Source organism: Amblyraja radiata, chromosome 23 (genome assembly GCF_010909765.2).
Source record: "Amblyraja radiata isolate CabotCenter1 chromosome 23, sAmbRad1.1.pri, whole genome shotgun sequence".
NCBI classification, from domain to species: Eukaryota; Metazoa; Chordata; class Chondrichthyes; order Rajiformes; family Rajidae; genus Amblyraja; species Amblyraja radiata.
In genome coordinates this window covers 26,607,705-26,628,352 of record NC_045978.1, presented here as the reverse complement: position 1 = coordinate 26,628,352, position 20,648 = coordinate 26,607,705, and the positions used below count along the sequence as shown (strand labels likewise).

General features: G+C 44.1%; 1 long non-coding RNA gene across 1 annotated transcript in view; it reads right to left on the bottom strand.

Annotated features, from left to right (window-relative positions):
- Nucleotides 1-1,297: 1,297 nt before the first annotated feature.
- The window catches only part of LOC116986395, a 95,684-nt gene continuing 76,333 nt past the window's right edge, over nucleotides 1,298-20,648 (bottom strand). The window contains exon 2 of the long non-coding RNA XR_004415466.1: nucleotides 1,298-1,656. This is a non-coding gene — a long non-coding RNA (uncharacterized LOC116986395). The remainder of the gene's footprint in view (nucleotides 1,657-20,648) is intronic.

Here is a 20,648-nt window from a genome sequence, read left to right as displayed (position 1 = left end):
TTCTCCTGATTTCTTTCCTCTCTCAAACGTGCCCTGTATGCGAGCTCAAAACAAATGGAGATTAGCGTGACATGTGCCGGCACAGCAACAGTACAGGGAGAGGAGAATGAATGCTGTTGTAGGTTGTGCCCTGCTGCTAACTACAGCCTCTGCACTCTACACACAGTGAACTTAAGCTGCTAAACCAGAAGAGCCTTTCTTTAAAAATCAAATAGGAAAGAGGTTCATTTAAACAAAGCGGGGAAGACCCTATGACAATCCAGAGCTGCGTTCAGCTTAAATGATAACAAATACATATGACAATCTGAAGTCTATCAGGACACTTGTTCGATGTTCTTTCTTTCTCCTCAGTCTTCCACAGTTCAATTGTAGCCTTTGGCTTTAACCTAATATTCTCCTAAAACATATTACCAGCAGCTGCATGCATAATAAATACAGGCTAGAGCACCATTATTCAAATAGCTTGTTACAAAAGTCTGTTCTAAATCTTTGCTTGATTGCAGAAGTTCTTATTACTTATATGGATGGTTTACATTGGTGGATGCCTCAATGATTAAAAAATAGCACACTCATTTTGAGTGGACTGTGAAATGCAAGCAGTGGAGCTGTGATGTCTCATCTGTCCTGGTCTGGCAGCGAGATAAGACGGCATCAGAGTGACTTGATAGGAGAGCAGAGGTTCGTGAATCACCAGCTGATAAAATACCCTTGAGGTACCAATTTATTTGTGATAAAACAAAGAGGTTTGAAAAGCTGGTGTTGATCGTGGTGATGGGCCACTTTGTCATTTATTGTTATCCCAATGGCAGCCCAGGATCACTGGATGTTGCTTTTACACGAGAGCAAGGATACTGTGTTTGAATGTACTTCGCATTGTCCCTTGTAGTTCAATGGTGCAGTAAAATGGACAACGCATGTATGCTGCAGGCCATTCAGGTGTCAATGCTGTGGAAGGAGTGGGGGGGCTTTTGGGTGTACATTGTCTCATACATTCATGATGCTACTGGGACGTAGATTACAGACACTGTTGGCCTATTTTTATTTGAAAACAAATTGGCTTGTCTTGGCACCTCCATAGGGCAATGTGTCCATATACCACAAATATTGTCATCCTCAATCTTCCCTAACACGGATGTGGAATTCTTCCTTTGTGTTTGGTAGGTAGTGAGGGCCGTCCCCTGTAGGTTGGTCAGTTTCCGATGGCCAGCCCTCATTGAGAGCAGTAAAAACGGAGTTGCTTCACATAGTAAAGGTTTTAATCCAGAAAGGTTTTTGTTTTTCTCTTTGAAGTAGTTCCCATCTGTACTTGTTGGCATGTGTGAGCAGGGTAGGAGCAGAGCTGGGGAAAGTGGGAAAACATGCAAAGAGATGGTTCAGCAAGCAGATGCCGGGCTGTCTCGAAAGAAGATTGTCCACCATTGAGGAAAACGTGTTCAGTATTTTCTCGTCAGAGTCATGCAAGTCTCACTTGTGATGATTAACTAAAGACAACAGCAGGTTTGCTGCAGGAGGATTCGAGCCAAAGTTTAATATTATGCAAAAGCGTACTCAATGGAAGACAAGGTAAAGTCTATATAAAATTATCATCTAAGTAGAAGAGTCTTACACGTCTTGTGCTTTGGAACAAAAGATGATCATCATTCAAACTCTTGCTTGCTGTCGGGAGAGAGAGAGAAAAGGAACACGTATGAGAAATTAGTTTGTAAAACAAATTTCTTAGCAAACAATGCTATTGTTGAAATATAATTCCATATTATTACATAGGTTGGTTCCAAGTTTCCTAAATTATTAATGTAAATCCCTGAATTATTTGTTGAACAATATACCAAAAATAAAACTGTATTTTTCACACTTTCACAAGAAAAGGAAAAAGGAATATCAGTTACTATTGAACCCTGTTACTTTACATATTTCAACCGGGTTGTGGATATTTGATATTGCCAGGAAATTATTCGCTTTGTATTCAGCTGCACCATTGATGTTTCCTGACATATTTTCTTATGTTCATTTGTTCCTTGTCTTTACTAAGTGTACAGTTCCAATTAACATGAAAACAAGAGCGTGGTTATTATACATTATACATCATCCACTTGAAAATGTCTTACAATACAGCTTATGAAAAAGTCCCTTGGCTGATTAAAATTCTCTCCATGGCGATTACTCGTCAAATGTTTGACAAAGAGAGATCCATTGATTTGCAAATGCAATTCATTTTCTTCCTCCCACTCATACCCCATGCCAGCTCACTTCTAATGCAAACCTAATTCTCAGATTTATCCAACATTAAGCGCCAACCTTCAATTTTGCTTAAACTATTAGGGCGGCACGGTGGTGCAGCTGGTAGAGCTGCTGCCTCACAATACCAAAGACCCGGGTTCGATCCTGAACTTGGTTGCTGGCTGTGTGGAGTTTGCACCTTTTCCTGGTGACCGTGTGGATTTCCTCCGGTTTCCTCAAACATCCTAAAGGCATGTGGGTTTGTAGGTTAATTGGCCTCTATAAATTGACTCTTGTGTGTAGCAATTGGATGAGAAAACGGGACAGTAAAATACCATTGAACCAATAAAATCCTCGTCACTTGGAAGGACCAAGATAAACCAACTTGTGTTTCATCCCAAAATGCTTGCTGTTACTCTTCCACGGATGCTGACTGATCTGCTGAAGCTTCGAGTATTTTCTGTTTTTTTTAATTTCTTATTCAAATAAATGCAGTATTAGTCCCAGAACAAATAGACTCCAGATTCACAAAGCTAATGGAGACAATAGGAAAATATTATAAATCCAACATTAACTACTGCAATTAGCAACGTAACATGGATATTTTTAAGAAACGCTTTATTTTGTAGATATAAAGGTGCAGGTCCATATATCATTCCTTGTCTCTGGTGGATTGTCATCCTGTTATAACCTGTGTAAGCTGTTTATGGTGTTTTGGTGAAATGGCAGATGGAGTTTAAGTCTGGGCAAGCGTGAAGTGTTGCACTTTGGGATGTCAAATGCTAGGGGAAAGTAAATAGTTAATGGCAAGACCGCTAAAAACATTATGTATAGAGGGATCATGGGGACCAAGTCCATAACGTCTTGAATGTGGTAACACAGTAGATAGAGTGGTAAAGAAGGCTTATATGTATGTCTTCATTGGTTGGGTAGAAGAGTCCATTGCGTAGGTGTCAGAGGTTATGGGTAGAAGGCAGGAGAATGGGTTAGGAGGGAGAGATAGATCAGCCATGATTGAATGGCAGAGTAGACTTGATGGGCCAAATGGCCTAATTCTACTCCTATTCTTTATGACCTAATGTAGAAGAACCAGGACGTCATGTTGCAGCTTTATGAAGCTTCCGTTAGACCACATTTGGAGTATTGTATGCAGTTTCAATTGCCATACTACAAGAAGGATGTAGAGGATTTGGAGAGGGTACAGAAGAGGTTTAATAATAACAATACACTTTATTGCCATTGTAAATACATACAACAAATTTTCAGGCGCACTGCCCAAGTGAAACTCCAATGTAACAGATAAATAATAACGACAATGGAAATAACAAAAACGGCAAAATCGTTACCATGTAGTGTTTATCAGAATGCTGCCTAGATTAAAGGGTATTGGCTGTAAGGGAAGTTTGGACAAACTTGGATTGTTTGCACTGATATGTCAAAGGTTTAGGGGAGACCTGATTAGATACTAATATTACAAGAGGCATGGATAGAGTAGACACTCAGAACTTATTTTTCCCTGGATGGAAGTGTTAACAACAAGAGGGCATGACCTTAAGGTCAGAGGAAACATGTTCACACAAGATGTTTAGGCAGGTTTGTTAAACAGAGAGTAGTGGGTGCATGGAGTGCACTGCCAGGTGTGGTGGTCAAAGTATACACAATAGTAGTGTTTAAGAGGCTTTTTAAATTATGACACGGATATGCAGGTTATGGAGGGATCTGGATCACATACAGGCAGAGGAGATGAACTTGGCATCATGTTCAGCACAGACTTTGTGTTCCTGTATCGTACTATTCTATACTATTCTACAGTTCTATGTTGTAAGAGTCATACAGTCCTTTGGCCCACTTGTCCATGCTGACTAAGATGTCCATCTAAGCCAGTCCCATTTATCCACATATGACTTGTACAGTCTCTGCCTTTCATACCCACGTACATACCCTAGTACCTTTCAAATTCAGTTATTGGATCTGCTTCAACCACTGGGAGCTTGATCCATGTATGTACCACACTCAGTGTTTAAAATGTTTCTCATCAGGTTCCTATTAAATCTTTCCTCTCTCATCTTAAACCTATGCCATCTAGTTTTTGATTCCCCTACCTGGGAAACAGACTAAGCATTCACCCTAACTTTGCCCCAATGAACCCTATCTATGAGTTGTCCCAGCCATCTCTTTTAAATAATAGCCACAGTGATCTAGGTAGTTGCTGTTCTGAAGTTTAATTTAACATGCATTAAATAGTCCTGTATGCGAAGGAAAGTCAGAGAATTGTAGCACAGAAACCTGCCACTTTGGGGCAGAAAGTGGTTCAGCTAGTGGAGCCGCAACCCAACATCTCCAGCCATCTAGTTTCAATTCTGCCTTGCAGTGCTGCCTGTGTGGAGTATGTTTGTTATCCCCCTGAGTGACTGAGTGAGTGGGCAAAATAATGGCAAATAGAGTTTAATGTGGGGAAGTGTGAGGGTGAGCACCTTTGTAAATAGATTATTATCTAAATAAAGAGAGACTGGAAGTGAGTAAAGTACAGAAGGATCTAGATGTTCTACTGAATATCAGTAAAAGCTGGAAGGCAGATCCATTACATAGTTAAGAAGGCAAATGGCAATTTGGTGCTCATTGCAAAGGGGCGGAGTTCAAGAATAGGGAGGTCTCTTTGCAATTGTACTGGGTATTGGTAATTACCTCATCTGGAATATCAAGTAGCGTTGTAATCCCTTTATCTAAAAGAAAGATAAAGTAACATTGAACACAGTTAAAGGACATTCTTTAGGCTAATTCCTGGGCTGATAGGTTTGTCCTACCAAGAGAAACTAAATAGTTTGGGCCTGGATACCCTGGAGATTAAAATAATGTAAAGTTACCTTATTCAAACCTGGAAAGTACTAAGAGGGGTTGATAGGGTAGTTGTTGGGATGTTTTTGCCAGTCAAACATTGGGACAACACAACAAAATAAGAGGATGGTCAAGTAAAGCTGTGGGTCAGAAAACTGCTTACTTTAGTAGATTTACTTTCGAGATATAATGTGGAAACAGGCCTTTCGGCCCTCCAGCGATCCCTGTACACTAGCACTATCCTACATACTAGGGACAATTTACAATTTTTATCGAAGCCAATTAACCTAGAAACCTGTAGATCTTTGGAGTGTGGGAACGGAGCACCCACAGAAACCCCACGTGGACACGGGGAGAACGTACAAACGTACAAACTCCATACACTCGTAGTCAGGATGGAAATCAGATCTCTAGTGTTGTAAGGCATCAACTCTACCATCATGTCACCTTTTTCTTCCCAAATGTCTTCTCATAGAGACAGGTGAATCTCTGGAATTCTCTTGTCCCACAGGTAATAGAAGATGGATCATTAGAAGTCTTTAAAAGGTGGATAAATGTTTGGAATATCGAAGAATAGAGGCACAGAACAGGGGAGAGCAGCTCAGCATAGATCAGCCATGTTCATATTAAATATTGTAAACCTACTCCTATTGTTCTTGTGATTGTGGGATTTTCCCAGGATGGTCCAGTTTCCTCCCACTTCTGAAAGCTGTGATTGTTGGTGAGTTGTTAACCAAATGTGTAGATGAGTGAGAATAATATTGGAATTAGGGCAATTGATGGCCACATTTGTACCTGGTGGGATGAAGTTTATGTTTCTATGCTGTATGGTTAAACTGATCCTCGTACATATCTAAGATTATCCCATTTACACATCTCGGACCATAGCCTTCCATGTCTTGACAATTCAAGTGCTCCAAAAATATTTCTTAAATATAGGAGCATTTACCTCCATCCTTTGACTATCGCAATGGTATCAAATGCAATGACTTCTTATTTTTGAACTGTGTGTGATGAGCAGTATGGAACAATTTTATTCTGAACATTAAATGCGTGTCATTTAGTTAGGTATCTCCTGCCAAGGGCCATATGAAGGGTGTTCCTCATTCTAAATAAAGTTTCTCCACATTACAACAGGGACTGCACCTTCACAATTTGTCTATATAGCAATTTAGGATATCCTGGAGTCATGAAAAAAAATGTACTGACACGTTTTTATTTCCTCTGGTGTGTATGAAAGTATCGTTTTTCTGTACACGTATATGCTCAGTCCACCTAGGCTTACGCAATCTCACGGTTGCCAAGCACTTAACCCCTTCCCATTCCCATACTAACCTTTGTGTCCTGGATCTCCTCCACTGTCAGAGTGAGGCCACGTGCAAACTGGAGGAACAGCACCTACTGCTTTGTTTACAACCCAGAGGTATGAATATTGATTTGTCTAATTTCACGTAACCCTTTCATCCCCCCCCACCCCACACTAGTCGTCCTGCTTGTTCACTATTAGTATCCCTTTGTTATCCTCCTCCACAACCAACAATGGACCAATATGGGCTCCTTGGCCATCAGTGGTAGCCCTGATCCTGTACCTTTTCTTACCGCTAGTTTCCCTTTCCCCTGACTCTCAGTCTGAAGAAGGGTTTTGACCTGAAACATCATCTATTCCTTTTCTCCAGAGATGCAGCCTGACCTGATGTGTTACTCCAGCATTTTGAGTCTTTCTCCGGTGTAAACCAGCATCTACAGTTCCTTGTCTAGAATGTCTATGTGATGGGTCACAGAATAAAGTTCTCATGGTAATTATTTTTTTTTTTAATGGACATTGAAACCAGAACAGAAAATAAGCAAAGGAACAAATTGAAACTGAAATATCCAACAACATCAGTGGAGAGGAAAAATAACTGATTGCCAGGAAGCTTTTGGTTTCAGTTTTGAGATTTCTTTCCCGTTAACATAGAAACATAGAAACATAGAAAATAGGTGCAGGAGGAGGCTATTTGACCCTTCGAGCCAATCACATTCATTGTGATCATGGCTGATCATCCACAATCAGTAAAGGGTCTGTCCCACGAGCATGCGACTCCATGCGTCAAGTGCGACCTAAAGGGCCTGTCAAACGAGCAAGCGACTCCATGCAGCAAGCGCGACCTAACGTGGTCGCTTGAGCCATACGGCCTCTCGGGGCTAGTCCCACTTCGATCGCCGGAGCCGTACGGAGTTCTGCGGAGCTGGTCCCGTTAAAAAATTCCGCGCAGCAACGGCCTGCCAGCCTGCAGCCGCCTCGACGCCGTATGCACCATCTAGACGCCGTACGTCACGCGCGAACTTCCCGTGGACTTCGCTCGAACTTCATGTCACTCACTCGACCTCCGCGCTGCCCCCTTCTGGTTTGGTCGCGCTTGCCGCATGCAGTTGCATGCTCGTGGGACAGGCCCTTAACCCGTGCCTGCCTTCTCCCATTATCCCTTGATTTCGCAAGCCCCTAAAGCTCTATCTAACTCTCTTTTAATTGGCCTCTGCTGCCTTCTGTGGCAGAGAATTCCGCAAATTCACAACTCTCTGGGTGAAAAAGTTTTATCTCATCTCAGTTTTAAATGGCCTCCACTTTATTCTTAAACTGTGGCCCCTGGTTCTGGACTCCCCCAACATTGGGAACATTTTTCCGGCATCTCGCTTTTCCAGTCCTTGTATTATTTTAAATGTTTCAATAAGATAACCTCTCATCCTTCTAAATTCCAGTGAATACAAGCCCAGTTTTTCCAATCTTTCCTCATGTGACAGTCCCGCCATCCTGGGGATTAACCTTGTGAACCTACGCTGCACTGCCTCAAAAGCAAGGATGTCCTTCCTCAAATTAAGAGAACAAAACTGCACACCATACTCCACGTGTGGTCTCACCAGGGGCCTGTGCAACTGCAGAAGGACCTCTTTACTCCTATACTCAAATCCTCTCGTTATGAAGGCCACCATGCCATTAGCTTTCTTCACTGCCTGCTGTACCTGCATATTTACTTTCAGTGACTGGTGTACAAGGTCACCCAGGTCTCGTTGCACCTCCCTTTTTCCTAATCTGACGCCATTGAGGTAATAATCTGCCTCCTTGATATTGCCGCCAAAGTGGACAACCTCACATTTATCTACATTATACTGCATCTGCCATGCATCTGCCCACTCACTCAACTTGTCCAAGTCACCCTGCAACTTCCTAGCATCCTCTTTACAATTCACACTGCCACCCAGCTTTGTGACATCTGCAAATTTACTAGTGTTACTTTTAATCCCATCATCTAAATCATTAATATATATTGTAAATAGTTGCGGCACCAAGCCTTGCGGCACTCCACTCGCCACTGCCTGCCATTCTGACAGGGACCCGTTTATTCCCACTGTTTGTTTCCTGTCTGCCAACCAATTCTCTATTCATATCAATACCTTCTATCTTTAGCAGTGATATTAGTTAGATTGGCAAATAGCATGTTATTCTCTTTGTTCTTATATGCTCCCTGTTTGCTATCTTACTTATCCAGTTTTGATGAGGGGTCGTTGACTTGAAATGTCAACTCTGTGTCCACCTCACCTACGCTGCCTGACTTGCTGTGTGCTTTCATCATTTCCTGCTCTTTTTCTTCAGATTTCCAGCAACCACCATTTGTAGCCCCAAGTTCCGCAGACCTGGTAATGCACAACATTTAAAAAATGCACGCAGAATTATTCTTTATAGGTTCACTTTTAACAAGTGATAGGAGCACCATTAGGTCATTCGGCCCATCAAGTCTACTCTGCCATTCAATCATGGCTGATCTATCTTTCCTTCTTAACCCCATTTTCCTGCCTTCTCCCCATAACGCCTGACACCCGTACTAATCTAGAATCTATCGATCTCCGCCTTAAAAATGTCTATTGATTTGCCCTCCACAGCCTTCCGTGGCAATGAATTCCACAGATTCACCACCCTCTGACAAAATAAATTCCTCCTTTACCTCCAATTTGTCCATAAAATATGACTAGTTTCTAAAATGGCCCTGAAAAGAATGGGATAGGAGGACACGGATGGGTGACGTTTTGATTTGGGACCTTTCGAGACTGATTCTCAGGATTCTATCATATACAGTTTCTTGGGTCATTAGATTTCTCTTCGCTCTTTATCTAACACGCTTTTGTGCCCCTTTCATCTCTAGCCTCCATCTGCCAATCAACCACCCCCCCCCCTCCCCCTCTCCTCATCTGTATCCAACTATCACTTACCAGGCTTTGTCCCAACCCCACCTCTCTTCCAACTTTCTCTCACCTACTATAATCAGTCTGAAGAAGGATCCCGACCTGAAATATCACCTATCTATGTTCTCCAGAGATGCTGTCTGACACGATGAGTTATTCCAGCACTTTGTGTCTGTACTTTTTTGGTAAACCAGCATTAACAGTTCCTTGTTTCTACAGGAATGTGACAGGGTTGATTAATCTTCTTTTTGTTAATCATCTATTAAAACCAGTAGGTTGCGTCAAAGTAGCGTAAATCGCGTCTTGAAGAGTAAGTCGCTGCTTCACTTAGAATTAGAATGTTCACATCTACGTCCCATGATCAGTTTAACAATACCAAGTGGCAGTGATGAGATCTGATAGTAGGTAGTTGATTATCCTCTTTAAAGTTGATTACCTTAATCCTCCAAATCCATGCAAGGATTTAAACGCAAGGAAGAGAATTTTTAAAGCAAGTCATTTTGGACAGGGAACCAAAGTAGGTCAGAGTTAAGACAATACAGTAGCACTGGGACAGAGCAGTTTATTAATGAACTCGTAGTCTAGGGGGTGCACAGTGGCGCAGCAGCATTACAGTGCCTTACAGTGCTTTACTAGTTCAGTTTCCACCCAAACTCCAAAGACGTACAAGTTTGTCGGTTAATTGGCTTTGGTAAGTTTTAAAAATTGTCCTTAGTATGTAGGATAGTGTTAGTGTACGGGGATCGCTGGTTGGCACGGACTAGGTGGGCCGAAGGGCCTGTTTCCACGCCATATCTCTAAAGTCTAAAGTCTATAGTCTGTGTCGTATGTGATAGTAAAGGGCCTGTCCCGCTATGGCGACCTAATTAGATATAGATATAATTTAGATAGATATAATTTAATTGCCACACAACCAAGGTCGGTGGAATTTGGGTTGCCAGCAGCGGTACAGTAATAAAGAACACACAACCACAATAAAAATTTTACACAAACATCCACCACAGCATTCATCACTGTGGTGGAAGGCACAGAACTTGGCCAGTCCTCCTCCATTTTCCCCCGTGGTCGGGACCTCCACCCTCCACAGCCGTTGCTGCGGGCGTCCAGATGGTAAGGGACAAAGTCAAAGTCAAGGTGAGTCCAGGATCGGCTCTTCCCAACCAGAGACCGCGGCTTCAGGCTGGTGTAGGCCGCAGGCCGGCGGTCAAAGTTTTAAAGTACCTGCCGTGCCGCAGCCGGAAGCACCGCAGTCTGCAGGGCCGGCGGTCGAAGCTCCCCTCCCGTTTCGGCCGCCCGATCCTCGATGTTAGGCCACGGGGGAGGCGACCTGGAAAAAGTTGCCTCTCCATGGAGGAGGCGGCCGAAACGGTTTCCCCCTTACCCCCCCCCCCACACCACCCCCCACACAAAACACACAAATAAACATTAAAAACAGACTTTTAAACATACTAAAAAAATAAAAAAAGTTGAAAAAAACCGGACACGCTGCCGACAGGCTGCTGCAGTGCAGCGCCCCCTTCCAGGAATTGGCGAGTTTAGAAGCGTTTGCCCTCGACTCATACTCGCAGCATGGTCGGCACGAGATCCTAGGAGGTCTTTGGAAATCTCCTTCATGCTTGAGAGTAGTCGGATGACTGCACAAGATGACAGGAGGCCATGAGGGTGGTTGCGAGACACTCAAAACCTGGCATCTGAGGCTATGTCATTATTGACAAACAGCTCACCTTTACAGGATAGTTGCCCAAAGCAAGACCTCAAAGTTTAGAAACAAGGAACTCCAGACCCTGGTTAATACACAAAAGGACAGGGTGCAGAGAATATTTACGAGGATGCTGCCAGGACTTGAGTACCTGAGCTATAGAGAGTGGTTATGCAGGCTAGGACTCTATTTCTTGGTGCGCAGGAGGATGAGGAGTGATCTTATAGAGGTGTACAAAATCATGAGAGGATTAGATCGGATAGATCACTGAGACTTTTTCCCAGCGTAGGGCAATCAAGAGCCACAGGCTAAGGTGAGGGGGGAAGGAATTAATAGGAACCCGAGGGGTATCTCTTTCACGCAGAGTGGTAATTGTCTGGAATGGGCTGCCAGAGGAGGTAGTTGAGGCAGGTACTATCGCAACGTTTAAGAAACATATTGACAGGTACATGGATAGGACAGGATTAGTGGGATTTGGGTCAAATGCAGGCAGGTGGCACTAGTGTAGAATGGAATATGTTGGCCAGTGTGGGAAAGTTGGGCCGAAGGACCTGTTTCCACACTGTAAGACAGCATGACTCTTTGACTCCATGACACAAAGTGCTAGAGTAACTCAATGGGTCAGGCAGCATGTCTGGAGAACATGGATAGGTGATGTTTTGGGTCAAGACCTGTCTGAAGATGGGTCTCGACCCGAAACGTTACCTGTCCATTTAGCTCCAGAGATGCTGTCTGACCTGCTGAGTTACTCCAGCACTTTGAGACCTCAAGGTTGTTTGATGTCACTTGGGCACAGATATATGCAGCTGTCTGAATAGCTGAGGGAAAAACTTAAAACATGGTCCAGATCATGCACGATCAGTCTCACTTCTCTGCAATCGCTTAATCTACATGAATGATAAGGAGCTATTCATTTACTGTTGGCGAGTGAGTCAAATTCCATTGTGACCACAAAGATTTCTCTGTATTGTTAGTAAAGGCATTTCTTGATTCTGGCTTTCTTCCACAAAAATGGAAAATCAATGGCCTGAGATATAACATATAAAGGCCAGACATCCAGGGTAAGAAAAGGGACCAATTTTTCTTGGATAATAATGTATTAACCTCTAAACTCTTTGCATTTTAGCAATGACACAAAATAAGAATTTTGTCAACATCAGTCGAAATGTTGGGGAAATTACGTAGGCTAATTGGAAAAAAAACTGCAGATGCTAGAAATATGAAACAAAACCAGAAAATACATGAAACATTCGGTGGGTCAGGCCGCAGTGTGGAAAGTTATACAGAGTTGATGTTCCAGGTCAAAGACCCTTTGGCAGGAGAACTGAACTTTGCCAGTGTTTCCATTAACTCTGCCTTTCTTTCCACAGGAGTTGCGTGACTTAGAGTCCTAGTCACACAACATGCAAAAAGGCCCTTCAGTCCAACTTGCCCCACACTAGCCAATGTGTCCCAGCTACACTAGTCCCACCTACCTGTGTTTAGTCTGAAGAAGGGTTTCGACCCAAAACGTTGCCTTCGCTCCATAGATGCTGCTGCACCCGCTGAGTTTCTCCAGCATTTTTGTGTGCCTGTGTTTAGCCCATATCCCTCCAGACCTGTCCTATCCTTGTACAAGTCTAACCTGAATGTTGCGATAGTCCCTGCCTCAACTATCTCCTCTGGCAGCTCATTCCATACACCCATCATCTTTTGTGTGAAAAGGTTACCCCTCAGATTCTTATTAAATCTTTTCCCCTTCACCTTCCTGAGTATTTTCAATATTTTCTGCTTATGTAATTGATTTGCTGCATGTTTAGCTTCCCAGCCCACTTATTTTCCCGAGTTCCCTAGAAATGGTAGAGCGAAATAGTACAGGAATAACAACATAAACAACATAAACAACTTGAGTCCAATTGCATTGACACGAGATCGATCACTTTATCTCCAATTTCATCACCAATCTTATCATGCTTTACGTTTACGTTTGGCACTTGTACCAAGGTATGCTGAACAGCTTTATTTTGCACACTCTCCAATTAAATTAGATACTACTATACATAAATACAACCAAGCCGGACTCAAGGACAATAAGTTAATGTTTTTGACTTTTAAACTTTAGAGTCACAGTGCGGAAACAGGCCCTTCGTCCAACCGAGTCCGCACCGATCAGCGATCACCCCAGACACTAGCATTATTCCACACACTAGGGGGGGTGGAAGATTGCAACCTTCACGTGGTCCGCCCTGTTTCGACGAATGCAATCAACTCGGCGTGCACAAGCAAATAAGATCAAATAGAACAAGTTGTCCTTCAATTTTAGGCTGTGCATGCCATACGCAAGAAGAAGACACACATTGGACAATTTTACAGAAGCCAATTATACATGTACATTTGTACATCTTTGAAGTGTGGGAGGAAACCAGAATACCCACAGAACACCCACGCGGTCACAGGGAGAACCTACAACCTCCATACAGACAGCACCCATAGTCAGTGTCGACTAGTTGTGGCACCATTTCCGAGTGGTGGCGCCATCGAGTGTGGCTGCCTCGCCTGCAGCTGTCTGTCCTTTCATTCTTTTTGTTATTTTTAGTCTGTCTTTGGAGGTCTTTAGTCTTTTTTATGTGGGGGAGGGGGAAACTGTTTTTCTTGGTCACTTCCTGGTCAAGGATGCGACTGTTCTCCGAGCCGCATCTTCGCCCCCTGCCATCTGGATTGGCGCGGCCTATCCTGCCGGAGACCGGCCAGAGCTTCAGCTTCAGCTTTGGCAGCGGCTCAGCACGGGGAGAGCGATGCCTTACCGGGAGTCGCCGTGTTGGAGCTCCGGAGTTCTGGGACTGCCGACTTTGAGCACCGTGGAGCTGTGGCCAGCGGAGTTTCCAGCCACGGGCGGCGGGAGCTTCCAGCCACTGGCGGCGCTGACTTTGACCACGGAGCCTGGGATCTCTCGCTGAGGTCACCAGCGTTGAATCTCCGCCCAGCTCGTCCTGTGGACTTCGGGGGCTGCGGTCTCCGGTAGGAAGCGGCCGATTTGAAGGCTCCGGGCCGCTGAGAGTGTTCTTCCATTCGAGGGCTTAAAACATCTGGCCGCCGTGCGGCGACTGCGGAGGCCTCAATAGGTCCCGACCACGGGTGAACAGAGGAGGAGGACTGAACTTTGGTGCCTTCCCACACAGTGGGAAATGCTGGATTCTGCTGTTGGGGGATGTTTTTTATATTTTATGTTAAACTCTAATGTTTATCTTATTTGTGTGCTGCATGGTAACTCAAATTTCACTGCACCAATTGGTGTATGTGACAATAAATGTCCTTTGTCCTATGTCCTTTGAACCTAGGTCTCTGGCATTGTAAGGCTGCAATTACACCGCTGTGCCACTGCACCACTTCTTAGGCCATTCAGCCCATCAGGTCTACTCCGCCATTCAATTATAGCTGATTTATCTTTCCTCCTCAACCCAATTCTCCTGTCTTCTCCCCATAACCTCTCACACCTATACTAATCAATAGGTACAGCAACTGGAAATATATGGAGTGCAGAACATAGTTCTTGAACATCGTAACTGACCATTTCCATTGACAAAGCCCAATGTCCACAGTGGGATAGAGGTGAATATCTGACAGTACCCAGTTTATGGAAGGAGCGATGCTTGCAAGTTTATGGCCTCGAGATAATGGCATTTAACAATATCGTTTTTGAAACTGAGCCAGTGATTGAGTCAAAACCTTAAGTACTTGCTAACTTACTTTTTGACATAAAAGAACATGCTACTCAGTAATGCTTCAGTGTTTCACTATGCCTGTTGCTAGGATGTCAAATCTGAAGCTGCTTTGCCCAACTGTCTGAAGTTCTCTTCTCTTTGAGAGTGGGAGCTACGTGAATGCCTCTTTCTCTGGGTGCTTTGGTGTTTCTAAAGTTTGATTTGAAAATTCCTTCCGATAATTAAATTCAGCCTACACACATATATATATATATTATATATATGTATATAAAAAAAGACTGCCACTTGCAGATCAGGTACAATAAGCTATTATGGGCCTGTGCTACTGTGTTACAGTTAACACAGAACAAAACCCTGTCTGTTTGAGGCTCCCTGCCCGTTGCCATGGGGAGAACAACAAAAAAAAATTAATCTATTTGTCAATGATTTTTTTCCCTTCTTTTATTCTATGTTGGGCTTGGAAATGTGCACTGCTGCGGTGAATAAATAGAAGGAGAGGTTTTTAATGTGCGCTGATTTTAATGACTACGCTTTGATCCTCAATAAAGTGACTTTTGATTCTAACGGTAAAAGAGTGACTGAGCCTGTACAGCGCTGGACATGACTCACAACCTCAGTCAATGCAAGTCTGGGCACTTACAGCTTGTAGCCTAGAGTTCTGGACCATTCCCCTCATTTGTCAATGCACTGCTACAGAGTCTGTACAGAGCCCTGGCCATATACGAACCTGGCTAGTAATCCAAGAAGGGAACTACGATTGAACTTTGTGCGCTGGTCCCTGTAGATAGAACAGCGGAGGGGAGAGGTTTAATGTTTAACCTGTTCACTGCCTAGATATTTTTTCACTATTGGCCACCCTGGACCAGTATGCTTTCCAGGTTAAGGACGACTCATCACACAGCCATAGCATGACACAAAGCTGAAACTAATATACTCGGGGGTGACACTGAACAGTTTAAAAGGATGCAATGATCACTGCCTACATTACACTTGTTCTCCCTCTCTCTCTCTCTCTCTCTCTCTCTGTCTGTCTCTATCCCCCTCTCTGTGTGTGCGTGTATGTGTGCATGTGTGAGCGTGCGTGCGCGTGCATGTATCTGTGTGTGTGTGTGTGTGTGTGTGTGTGCGCGTGCACGAGTATGTGCGTGCGTGTATCTGTGTGTGTGTGTGTGTGTGTGTGTGTGTGAGCGTGCGTGCGCGTGCATGTATCTGTGTGTGTGTGTGTGTGTGTGTGTGAGCGCGTGCATGTGTGTGTGTGTGTGTGTGTGTGTGTGTGTGTGTGTGTGTGTGTGTGTGTGTGTGTGTGTGTGTGTGCGCGCGCGTGCATGTATCTGTGTGTGTGTGTGTGTGTGAACGAGTATGTGCGTGCGTGTGGCAATGTAACAAATTGAAGTCCTTGATGATGATGATGACATTTTATTTTTCAAGTTATGAAATAGGACGTACAACATAGAAAAGAACCTCCTACAGATACATTCAGATCGTTGGTGTAATAACAAACAGCCAATGTCCCCAGTTCCTATATCTGGGATGTACCAGTAGCAACAGGCTTCCAATTACAAAAGCAATCCTTGACCATCACCCTCTGCCTCCTACCACCAAGCCAATTTCAGATGCAATTTATCTTATCTTTTGCACAAGGTTCCTTTGTGGAACCTTGGCAAAAGCCATGTTGTCTAGTGTATGTGAACTATATCAACGGTACCACCCTCATCGATGCACTGTCACCTTCTCAAAAACAACAGTAACTCAGCTGGGCAGATAGTACCTCCGGAGAAAATGGATAGGTTACGTTTCGGGTTTGGGTTCAAAACAATCTTGAAATATACAGAGTTATTGTCACTGACTCTACAGTGCACTCTCACCATCATTCATCCACAAGATTGATGATTGATGATTGAAATTGAAATGTCCCTCTAAACCTTTCTTATCCAAGTACCTGTCCATATGTCTTTTAACCACTGTGATAGCAATGTGACAAATAAACCGTATTGTATTGTATTGTATTGTAGTACCTGCCTCAACTACCTCCTCGGGCAGCTCATCCCATATTGCCACCTCCCTCTGAGTGAAAAAGTTACCTTTTGGCTTTCTATTAAATGGAAACCTTGGGTCGCGGGCAAGGTCGCCAGAGGTTTCCATTCAGGTTACCTAAGTGGGACAGGTGCACTAGGATTTTAAATTCACTACCCTGGTTAAAAGACTGTGCATTCACCCTATCAATTCTCCTCATTATTTTATTCACCTCTATAAGATTACCTCTTAGCTTCCTGCCGTGCAAGTAATAAAGTCCTAGCTTTCCCAATCTCGCCCTGTAGCTCAGGCCTCCAAGTCCCGGCAACACCCTTGTAAATCTTCTCTGCACTCTTTCCAGCTTAATGACATCCTTTCCACAGCGGGGTGACCAAAACAAGAACACAATAACTCGGCCCACTGAATTCACACTACATCAATCAGCACATAATCCTCCAACACTTTTGCCACCTCCAACGGGATCCCACTCAAGGCCACATCTTTCCATCTCCACCCCTTTCTGCTTTCCGCAGAGACCATTCCCTCGACAACTCCCTGGATAACTCGTCCCTTTCCACCCAAACCACCCCCTCCCCAGGTACTTTTCCCTGCAATCGCAGGAGATGCAATACCTGACCCTTTACCTCCCCCCTCGACTCCATCCAAGGACCCCAACAGTCTTTTCAGGTGAGGCAGAGGTTTACTTGCACCTCCTCCAACCTCATCTACTGCATCCGCTGTTCTAGGTGTCAACTTCTGTACATCGGCGAGACCAAGCGCAGGCTCGGCGATCGTTTCGCTGAACACCTCGGCTCAGTTCGCCTTAACATACCTGGTTTCCCGATTGCTCAGCACTTTAACTCCCCCTCCCATTCCCAATCTGAACTTTCTGTCCTGGGTCTCCTCCATTATCAGAGTGAGCCCCAGCGCAAATTGGAGGAACTGCACCTCATATTTCGCTTGGGTAGCTTACACCCCAGTGGTATAACCATTGACTTCTCTAACTTCATATAGCCCTTGCTTTCCCTCTCTCTCCATCCCCTCCCCCTTCCCAGTTCTCCCACCAGTCTTACTGTCTCCGATTACATTCTATTTCTGTCCCGCCCATTCCTCTGACATCAGTCTGAAGAAAGGTCTCGACCTGAAACGTCATCCATTCCTTCTCTCCAGAGATGCTGCCTGTCCCGCTGAGTTACTCCAGCATTTTGTGTCTACCGTTCACAATAGTTCCATGTTACCCTTTTCTCATCCACTCCCTACACATGTGGGGCAATTTACAAATGCCAATTAACCTACAAACCCGCACATTTTTGGAATGTGTGGGAGGAAACCGGAGCAGCCAGAGGAAATCTGCACGGTCACAGGGAGAAGGCGTTAATTTCACACTGACAGCTTCCAAGGTCAGGATCATACCTGGATCTCTTGCTCAGTTACATTCCCACAGATTAGATCCAGTACTTCCCCTTTTGGCTTTTCTGATTTATTTCAGGAACTCATTGGGACTTGATTCAAAGTTCAAAAGATTCAACTTTCAGCTTACGTCTATCCATGTGTAATTAAATTGGAAATAAAAGAGGCTATTTCCCTACAGCCATTAGGCTATTAAACACCACAACCTTCAAATAGGCGCTGAACTACATTGACTTGGGGGCACTAGCTTTGTCTTTTTGCACTATTTTAATGTCTGTTTTTATGTGTATGTATGTGTGCGTATATGTATATATACACAGAACTTTTTTTTCTAGTTTATTAGATTGTTTACAGAGTACTATGCTTACATATTTTCTGTTGTGCTGCTGCAAGTAAGAATTGCATTGTTCTGCCTGGGACTTATGACAATAAAAGTGACTCTATTCACCTGCCCAATTTTCCAAATTCTCTTCTGTCCTGTAACATATTTCAACATAACTAAATGAGGCAGTAAAGGTGTGGTGACGGAGTGCAATCAATGTTCCATAATTGTTCATTAATTAATGCTGTCACTAAATCCTGCATAAATCAGTCTTCCAACATCGCTAAACAGGTAGTGAGGGGTAAAAATCACATTTGTAAGATTGATTTTAATTATTTGCCATGAGTGACAGTGACCTGATTGTGATTTCCACTATGAATCTTCAATATTCTCTTTTCGTTAATTCTAATGAAAGGTGGCGCAGCGGTAGAGGTGCTGCCTTACAGTGCCAGAGACCCGGGTTTGATCCTGAGAGGGAACATTGAAAGTACGTACAGACAGAACCCATAGTCAGGATCGAACCCGGGTCTCTGGTGCTGTAAGGCAATAACTCTATTGTTGTGCCACTGTGCCACCCTTTATGTATGGTATTATCTGATTTGATTGGATGGCATGCAAAATAAAACTTTAACTGTAGCTCGGTATACACGACAATAATAAACCTAAACTTAAACCTCAAGCCAATGGCCATGAAAATCAAAAACTGTCCTGTACTGTTTTACTTTTAGTTTTTTTAGAGATACAATGCGGAAACAGGCCTTTCACCCCACCGAGTCCATGCCAACCGGCGATCCGCGTACAGTAGTATGACCCTACTATTGACTATCTTTACTGAAGCCAATCTTTGGAGTGTGGGGGGAAATCGGAGCACCCGGAGAAAACCCACGTGGTCACAGGGAGAACATACAAACTCCCAGCCGACAGTCCCCGTTGTCAGGATTAAACCTGGGTCTCTGGTGCATGAGGCAGCAACTCTACTGCTGTGCCACTGTGCCGCTTCTGAATGTTCCTTTTGCTGGGAATTATATTCAATCTTTCCCTTTGCTCTACCTATTGTACTTATGTTTGGCTTGATTATATTAATGTATGGCATTATCTGATTTGATTGGATAGTATGCAAAATAAAGCATTTTAACTGGAGCTCGGTATCCGTGACAACAATAAACTTAAACCTAAACTCAAGTCTACCCATTGCCAATGGCCACAAAAATCAAAAACTGGCCTGTACTGTTATACTGTAGTTTTATTTTCAGGCACACTCCAGCTGGGGAAATCAGTTACTTTGGTCGTTCAGGTATGCACAGTTGCATTAAGTAAATCACTCATGCATTTGCTGCCAGAGCTAGTAATATTATTTCACTCCCATTGGAAATCAACTGTAGTGCGTAAAGGACAATTTGGGTCATGACAGGACCGTTCAGTTGCAAAGTTCATAACATAAATGGACAAAAGAGCTGAGTTCCAGAGGTAAACTGAAAGTGACTGCTTCAGCGTTCCTGGCAGTATTGGATTGAGCGTGGCATGAAAGGGCCCAGGTTAAATTGAAATCAATAGAAATCTGTGGGAATACTCATGACAGGCTGCAGCTGTGCTGAAAACGACAGGAAGATGGTTGTGGCTTTTGGAGGACAATGATCTCTTTCCCCAGAACTACTGCAGGAAAATCTCGAGGCAATCTTAGGCCCAACCAGCTGCCTCTGAGAAAAGGCATTGTCCCTCTCACAACCTTGGTGGCACGGTGGCACGACTGGTGGAGCTGCTGCCTCCCAGTGCTAGAGACCTGGGTTCGATCCTGACCTGCGATGGCGCCGGTCCATGTTTGTGTGGAGTTTGTAGGTTCTCCCTGGACCACGTGGGTTTCCTCCAGCTGCTCCAGTTTCTTCCCACATCCCAAAGACGTGGTTGTAGGTTAAATGTCTTCTATAAAATTAATTGGTTTCTACATAATTAGTGAATTGGCTTCTATTAAATTACTCCTAATCTGTAGGAAGTGGATGTGATAATTGGATAACACAGGGGGAGGGGGAGGGGGAGGGGGAGGGGGAGGGGGAGGGGGAGGGGGAGGGGGAGGGGGAGGGGGAGGGGGAGGGGGAGGGGGAGGGGGAGGGGAGGGGGAGGGGGAGGGGGAGGGGGAGGGGGAGGGGGAGGGGAGGGGAGGGGGAGGGGAAACAGAAGAGAAACCAGAAGGGTGTAAGTTTGGGGGAGGGGATGGGGGAGGGGTTGGGGAGGGGTA